The sequence below is a fragment of the Drosophila willistoni genome, unplaced genomic scaffold, assembly GCF_018902025.1.
Source record: "Drosophila willistoni isolate 14030-0811.24 unplaced genomic scaffold, UCI_dwil_1.1 Seg10.1, whole genome shotgun sequence".
NCBI lineage: Eukaryota > Metazoa > Arthropoda > Insecta > Diptera > Drosophilidae > Drosophila > Drosophila willistoni.
Window position 1 is genome coordinate 106,023 of NW_025814060.1, and position 8,884 is coordinate 114,906.

General features: G+C 40.9%; 1 pseudogene; it reads right to left on the minus strand.

The window, feature by feature from the left end:
- Nucleotides 1-5,100: 5,100 nt before the first annotated feature.
- Nucleotides 5,101-5,270, minus strand: LOC6653665 (annotated as a pseudogene).
- Between the last annotated feature and the right edge of the window lie 3,614 nt (nt 5,271-8,884).

Genomic DNA, 8,884 nt, shown 5'->3' on the forward strand with positions numbered 1-8,884 from the left:
TAATTGCCCAGACACATCGGACACTACAATAGGCATCGTTTTTAAGAGATCATTCCCAGGTGATACCGGTAATTCATTACTAATAGCATTCACAACCGGGCTCTTAAACGATATCAATTGCTGTACATTAGGAGTGTACCGTGCATGAGACCGGTCGGGGACGATAAGAGACGCTGGCGGATCTACAGATACAGAAACACCCCAAGGACTGGTCCTTTTACGTTTCGGAGACTCATTCATAAGCGATAAACTTCTGAACTGAGTCTCCACCGCAGTAAACTCCGCTTGGAGTTTATTAAAACCTGCCCTTAAAGTGTCAAAACTATCTCTAGTCCGCCTCATGAAAGAGCGCATCTCATTCTCGACCTCCCGGCAAGCATCACATCCATATTTTAAGCCACCACCTTTTGCAATAGACTCCTTGATTCTGCCTGTGTAACCTGCACACTTAACGTGAACCGCATTGTCACACAACCAGCAAAAATATAATCATGGGAGTCAACCGCATTAGTGGCAACTATGCAATTATTTTTTGAGCAGACAACCATTTTATCAAAAGTTTAATTTAATTACAAGAGGAAATACAAAAAAAAAAAAAATAAAAATTCTAAAGGTAAAAAATCTGTGTATAAGAATATACTGACCAGTTCTGACACAAGGGTTAATGTGCAGAGTAAGCCTTCACAACTAAAGAATAAAAAGAAATGAAAACACAAAAACAAAAACACGTATCACAGAGTCGCAGGTAGGCAAAAGACGAGAGCGCAAATCAATCAAGAATAGGAAAGAGCGGGAGAGCGCGTCAAATTGAACACATGCAACAACAATTTGTACGCAAGAGCGCGAGAGTTAGTTAAAACGGTAAAGACACAAAAGCAAAAGAGATAAACAAAACAACAACACCGCTAATGCAAGTATTGTTGTAAGTTTTGATTTTATTTAAATTTAAACAAAAACGACAGCAAGAACTCGCGAAATGAAAATAAAATTCGGATGTTGTAATTATTATTAATTAAACCGATAATTTAAGAGTTATGTAAAAGTATTTAATCGCGAGAAAAAATAAAAGTTGATAAGCGCAATAAAAACTCGTCCGTCCTCTGCAACGAGTGAAAGTTTTTTGTAGTAGCTGAACCACTGGATGTAGAACCTCTCACGGCCTTCCAGCAAGGACGCAATCGAGTCGTCTACCTCGATGGTGACGTTCACTCTCTTGCCTTCTTGCGCGACCCAGGGCTTTGACACCATGTGCACTGCCTTTTTAAAGGGCTCTACCGTCATCTCTTTGAAGTTGTTTTCATAGAGCTGCTGCATGAAGACCTCCGGGGTGAGTTTGGTGTCAACCTCCATCACCTTAAGCGAAGGTCTTGCCGCCTTCTTCTGTTGAACATTCAGTCCAACTTCTGCGAACTTCTTATTCGCAACCACCCACTGTATTTCCACAACCGACGGCGTGCTGATGACAGCGCCTCCGCTCCTGAGTTCGCGTACTTTATGTACACGCACTCCCAGCGTCGGTGCGACCTCCTTCATCACCCGCATCGAATCGCAGACGAGCCATCGGCGACGATTCGCCACGCTCCGCTTCGCGGTATCTCCGTCTCGGCCGGTCCAGCGGCTGGACTTTCGACAGCTTCAGGAGAAGCAGCAGCGGCGACAGCCTTGCGTTTGACTGGCTTCACGGGGCGCGGCGGGGGCGGGCATGGACACGCTGTCCAGATGCGGCTTTTTCGCGACGGGGGCGACTTGCTCCAGCACCGGCGACGAACGAGCCGAGCGAGCCTTCGCTTTCCGCGCTTTCTTCTCCCGCTTTCCGACGACGACCGTCATCTCGTCGCCCGACTCGTCAACGGTGTCACTGGTGTCACTACATTGACATTCATCAACTCCGCGGCCGACTCGACGCACGACGTAGCGCTGCGGGCGCTTTCAACAACGCTGGAAGCGCTCATCACGCTGCGGGCGCTTTCAACAACGCTGGAAGCGCTCATCACGATGATGGCGCTTCCACTACGTTTCAGGGATCCGTCCATGACGACGACTCTTCACAAATAATTCGAATTTTTTCGTGTCACGCACGAACTATCGCCTGACGCACGAACAATCGACTCACGCACGAGACCGATCACGCACGCCGAAAAACGCACTTGGCCCTTTTAGCGAGGGCGCACTGTACTAGCACTGTTCTCGAGCGTCCACTGTACTAGAGCACGTGCTCACACACACACTCGCACTGTCACTCACACGCACAGTCTCAATTGGTAAACAAGTTACCGTTGCTTGGCTCACTAATCAGATGACGAGGCATTTGGCTATTTTTTTTTTTTTTTTGTTTGATCGCCGAGGAAGGAAATCTTCTAAAGATACGAGCAACCAACTACTGGACAATCTCGTATGCACGATTCACTGCATCACCGGGACAATGAAGTCCCACAGCGCCTAGGTACTAAAATTACCTCTTTTTGACAATGCGATGTTTGTACCTTTTTAGATGGAATGCCAAGGTAGCAGGCAAAAGTATAAGAGAAACTAGAGGTTAGTACATCTAGCTTCGAGTATACCCAGCACAATACATGAAATATTTGAAGGACGTCACTCCGCCATTTACTGCTCTGACGCTGATGAGTTTGGTATCTTCAGCAATGAGGAGATCTTTTGCAATCAATCGTTTTACCGACTGACCACTCCAGATTCCTCTCCAGTTGAGTGTAACGGAATGAAACTCGATTTCACCTGTCACTCCGAAAAATCGCCGCATTTGTGATCTTATGTCAGCTCTGTCGTACCTTTCGACCTTGCGCTGGTGCGCTTGGGCTAAGGAATGTCCGTCTGTCACAATCTGCACGTCTATCACATAAATGTGATTTTGACGGATTCCCACCAGTTCCGGTTTATTTAAGCCCGAGTCGCATTGCAGACTTGGTTCGACATGGACAACGCAGCCTTTCCGTTTAAGTCCCCGCTTGACGGCATTTACTACGCTGTTGTGTCTAGCTACCCGCCTCCCGTTCGTACGATAACATTTTTGCAAGATGTGATTTGTTGTCTCGGGAGCATCACATCCTGCACGAGACCGTCTCTCCAATTCGTGCCTTCCCCTCGTCGTACGAGTCTTCGAGGGTAGGGCATTTATCCGCAATTTGACACCGTGCAAATATTCCTTTCCTGTTAGCAAGCGCGTGGGCTGACTCACCCATCCATGTTGCGGGCCATAATGACCTGCTTCATGGAGACCGCAACCATCAACAGACATGTACAATCTATTTGCGAAATACGAGTCAATCTCTGGACGCGAACACAGCTGCACATTTTCCGCCTTTAATCTATCTCGAGCCCTTTGCGATTCGTCGTCAATGAAAGAGCTAGACCTCGGATTATTCGAGGTGGGGCCATTTAATATTGCTCAATCGCTTCAGACGCAGCATCGGTGCCATCCATCTAATTGACGGAATCCCGAGACCCCCACTAGTGTGGGGGGCGTGAAAGTACGCAACTGGTACATCCAGTGGGAGATCTAACCATCTCCTTAGGAATTGCCGTACCAATCTGTCACATTTTCTTAGGACGCCTATCATCACACTCCCAAGTGTTAGTTGGTGTTAGAGTTGTGGATAAGGACAGTCCTAAGTGCAAATAACTTCTGTTGTGGTTTCAGAGGGGCTCTTGTTAATCTTAACAGCTTCGGACCGAGCTCGTCTGCTGGACTATACCGAGCCCGCCCATCCGCAGTGAACCGGATACCTAAATACTTCCACTCTTCAGTACTCTTCAATGAAGGACACTCGCGCTCCCCTACACAAAAGCTCCGTCGTTCTACGACAGTACACTTCTGCTTGGCTTGCCCCTTTATACTAACAGCATTAAGGGAGAGTCCCACGGAGGCTAGGAAGCCTACCGTGGTATCCAACAATGTTTGAAGCCAGATCGGAGTTTCCGCAAATAGCACCAGATCATCCGCGAACGCTGCCGCGCTTGTCATGGTATTTCCGACTTTGGCACCAATCTCTCTGGGGTAGGACCTAAGTAATCTATCAATGATAAGATTAAATAGTAATGGAGACAGAGGGTCACCTTGCTTAACGCCCCGCGCGGGTATAAACACCTCTGAACTCCATCCTGCCCCATTGAGGGAGGTTCCGCCGCCCTTATACTGTTCTTCTATAAAGCTGACAAAATTTGTTGGAGCACCATGTGATACTGAGTCAAAAGCCTTGCAGACATCCACCGTCGCAAGGTAACATGACTTCCACCGTTTATGGTGCTCCCGCAAAATTAGATCAACCAACGTCGCATTATCAGCACACCCATCGGTAGGTAGGAAACCGCGCTGCCTTGGATCCCAGTTGACTTTAGAAGCCAATCGAGAAGCCAGAACAGCGTTTAATTGCCTGACCAAAACCGAGGGGACTGTTATTGAACGAAAGTCTTGCGGTCGATTTGCCGTCACAGTCTTCGGAATGAAGATTGTTCTGGCCAGTCGGGTAGAGAATGGTATTTTGCCATCTAGTAATCATTAACGTTATACGGGCCTGGCACCCTCTATGGGTAAATGGCCTCATTTAAGAAGGACTTAAATCGTTAATTTCTCATACTAGAATATTGATGCTCCATACACTGCATCTTACATTTGCCATAAAAACAAAGTGACTTAGTGCTGAACTATTTTCTTTTCTCTCGCCGCTACTAAGAAAATCCTTGTTAGTTTCTTTTCCTCCCCTAATTAATATGCTTAAATTCAGGGGGTAGTCCCATATGAGTTGAGGTTGTATATACACACAAATATATTATTTAATATATTAAAACTATTGTTAATTTTTACTTTAAGTGAAGAATAATATTAAGGCATAATTATTATATTTTCATTTCATATCATTAATAAGAGGCAATTCTAGATTAAAATTTAATATTTTTTATGCTAGACATTCCTCAGTATCATTTGATTTGAAAAAGAAAATTATACATCTTCGTTTTTCTCATACATATGTGAGCCAATGTGTTTCAATTATTATTAATATTATGAATATACATATATATCAAATAATATACCATTTGCTTTAATATTTCGTAAAATATTAAAAAAACTTATTTAGCATAGTCTTACAACCCTAATCCATATGTAGTCCAAGCAGCACTCTAAAGTACCATAACAGCATGGACTGCGATATTCGTTCAAAATGTCGATGTTCATGTGTCCTGCAGTTCACACGATGACGCACAGTTTGCTGCGTTCTTCATCGACCCATGAGCCGAGTGATCCACCGCTTAGAGTGATTATTAAATTGTTTGTTTATTTCATTACATCAATAATATTTCTATTGAAAGAAATTAAGAATACACCATTTTACTGGCATATATCAATTCCTTCAATAAAATCTTAACCCAAACGAATGCTGCGAAATGTCTTAGTTAACATAAGTGATTGAATACTGGACTTGACAAAATTGAAAAACTTGAAATTTAAAGTAAACTATCAATTTATGTAAAACGTTAACCTTAAATGCAGGTACAACATTGTACATTTGGGAATTTGCTTTAACCAATGTATGCCCAAACCAACAATGGCCAATACATTACGCAACGGCTGCATATTATGGTACATATACACGCAGATAAATAAAGATATACAAAAATCATTTTCAATCTCCGATCGGAATACATAAATAAATAAAGATATACAAAAATCATTTTCAATCTCCGATCGGAATACATAATTCAAGAAGAGTTAATATATTTTTTTTCTACCGTCAATTGTTATATATTTATACTCATTTTACTTTATTTAAATTTAATTTAATTTAATTTAATTTAATTTTTCAAATCAAATATTGTTTTAAATCGACTCCCCCTGATCAGATTTAATAATAATAATAATCAATTTCATTTTCATTTTATGCTCTCATCTTCAATTTCATTTTCATTTTATATATCTTTATATTAATTTGGTATTTATTTATTTTAATAACGGTTGGAAAATACAACCTTGTTACGACTTTTACTTCCTCTAAATAATCAAGTTCGGTCAACTTTTGCGAAACAACCGTAACACGCAAGGCGTCACAGTGATCACGTCCGGAGACCTCACTAAATAATTCAATCGGTAGTAGCGACGGGCGGTGTGCACAAAGGGCAGGGACGTAATCAATGCGAGTTAATGACTCACACTTACTAGGAATTCCAAGTTCATGTGAACAGTTTCAGTTCACAATCCCAAGCATGAAAGTGGTTCAGCGGTTTACCCGGACCTCTCGGTCTAGGAAATACACGTTGATACTTTCATTGTAGCGCGCGTGCAGCCCAGGACATCTAAGGGCATCACAGACCTGTTATTGCTCAATCTCATTATTGCTAAACACAATTTGTCCATTTAAGAAGCTAGTGTCCTTATAATGGGACAAACCAACAGGTACGGCTCCACTTATATAAACACATTCAAACACAATAAACATTTTACTGCTACCATGAATGAAGGCAATATAAGCTTCAACACCATAATCCTGAAGATATCTATTTAATATATTTGAGTCTCGTTCGTTATCGAAATTAACCAGACAAATCACTCCACGAACTAAGAACGGCCATGCGCCACCACCCATAGATTCGAGAAAGAGCTGTCAATCTGTTCGCTGTTATGTTCGGACCTGGTAAGTTTTCCCGTGTTGAGTCAAATTGAGTCAAAGCCGCAGGCTCCACTCCTGGTGGTGCCCTTCCGTCAATTCCTTTAAGTTTCAGCTTTGCAACCTTACTTCCCCAGAGCCCAAAAGCTTTGGTTTCCCGGGAAGCGACTGAGAGAGCCATAAAAGTAGCTACACCCAATTGCTAGCTGGCATCGTTTATGGTTAGAACTAGGGCGGTACCTGATCGCCTTCGAACCTCTAACTTTCGTTCTTGATTAATGAAAACATCTTTGGCAAATGCTTTCGCTCAAGTTAGTCTTACGACGGTCCAAGAATTTCACCTCTCGCGTCGTAATACTAATGCCCACAAACGGCTTCTATTAATCATTACCTCTTGATCTGAAAACCAATAAAGGCAGAACAGAGGTCTTATTATCCCATGCACAGAATATTCAGGCATTTGAAGCCTGCTTTAAGCACTCTAATTTGTTCAAAGTAATTGTACCGGCTCACAAAAACACTCGATTAAGAGCACTAATGTAGGTTTTTAAATAGGAGGAATATATAAAAAAGTACAAGTACTTAATTACATATAATAACTACACCGATAATACGCTTACATACATAAAGGTATAGTACTAACTACAAATGTATGTTGTACTACCCGTATGAAGCACAAGTTCAACTACGAACGTTTTAACCGCAACAACTTTAATATACGCTATTGGAGCTGGAATTACCGCGGCTGCTGGCACCAGACTTGCCCTCCAATTGGTCCTTGTTAAAGGATTTAAAGTGTACTCATTCCAATTACAGGGCCTCGGATATGAGTCCTGTATTGTTATTTTTCGTCACTACCTCCCCGAGCTGGGAGTGGGTAATTTACGCGCCTGCTGCCTTCCTTAGATGTGGTAGCCGTTTCTCAGGCTCCCTCTCCGGAATCGAACCCTGATTCCCCGTTACCCGTTGCAACCATGGTAGTCCTAGATACTACCATCAAAAGTTGATAGGGCAGACATTTGAAAGATCTGTCGTCGACCATACGATCTGCATGTTATCTAGAGTTCAACCAATATAACGATCAATTGATCGCTTGGTTTTAGTCTAATAAAAGCACACGTCCCAGAAGGTCCGTGTTTTAATTGCATGTATTAGCTTTAGAATTACCACAGTTATCCAAGTAACTGTTAACGATCTAAAGAAACCATAACTGATATAATGAGCCTTTTGCGGTTTCACTTTTAATTTGTGTGTACTTAGACATGCATGGCTTAATCGTTGAGACAAGCATATAACTACTGGCAGGATCAACGAGACTAATGTTATTTATTAAATGTGTTGTCAAATAACGATAAGTTTTATGATTTTTAACAAACACATACTTTAAAATATTTAAAGATACAATATGACAATACGATATATTTTTGAATAAAATAAATTTAAATACATATATTATTTGTGGTAACATTTTACGAATACGGCCATAATTTAATAGCGTTCATTTTCGTTTTTCATTAATTGAATATATTTAATAAATTTGTTCAAAAATATCTCTATTTTTACACTTACAAAATATATAATCACATTTGCTTTAATTTTGCTCATTTCAAAAGAAAATAAACATTTGTATTTTGATATTAAATTTAAAATTTAACTTGAATTTGACATTTAATACGTAAAATTATATATGAAGTAAAACCATTATTCACATTAAGTGAGATGAGTGTTTTGTAATTATAAGAAATTAATTCAATAATAATAATTTGATTTTAATAATGGAAAAATGTTTGCTCTATATAAGTGACATATCATTTAAGTTGCAAACATAACAAGATTTATGATGCATGTTGGGGGAGACGTCATTGTTAACTTAGATTTGTATATATTAAAATTTCTTATATTATTTGTTTAAGATTATCGGAATTGCTACCACTGTATTTACATTAACATGTTCTAAAAGCTTCTGTTACATGGCTCATGAAGAGCTTCTAACTCATGAAAACGAAATATAAAAAAGACTTCTTTCTGGAATTCGAAGAGGAGAAGACTTAATTTTCCTCACTCCACTCCACATGCTATTGAGCATTGGAGTTTTGTACCATCTGCAACTGGGCAGATCAAACATTGGCGACCGTGACAGGACATTGCACTTCGCAAGTCCCAACATAAAAACTTAAAAACTATATAAAGTCGTTTATTCGTTCATTATATTGCGTTCATCGTTACATCATCTTGGACAGCCATCATTGGACTTTTCAGCGTACATCATC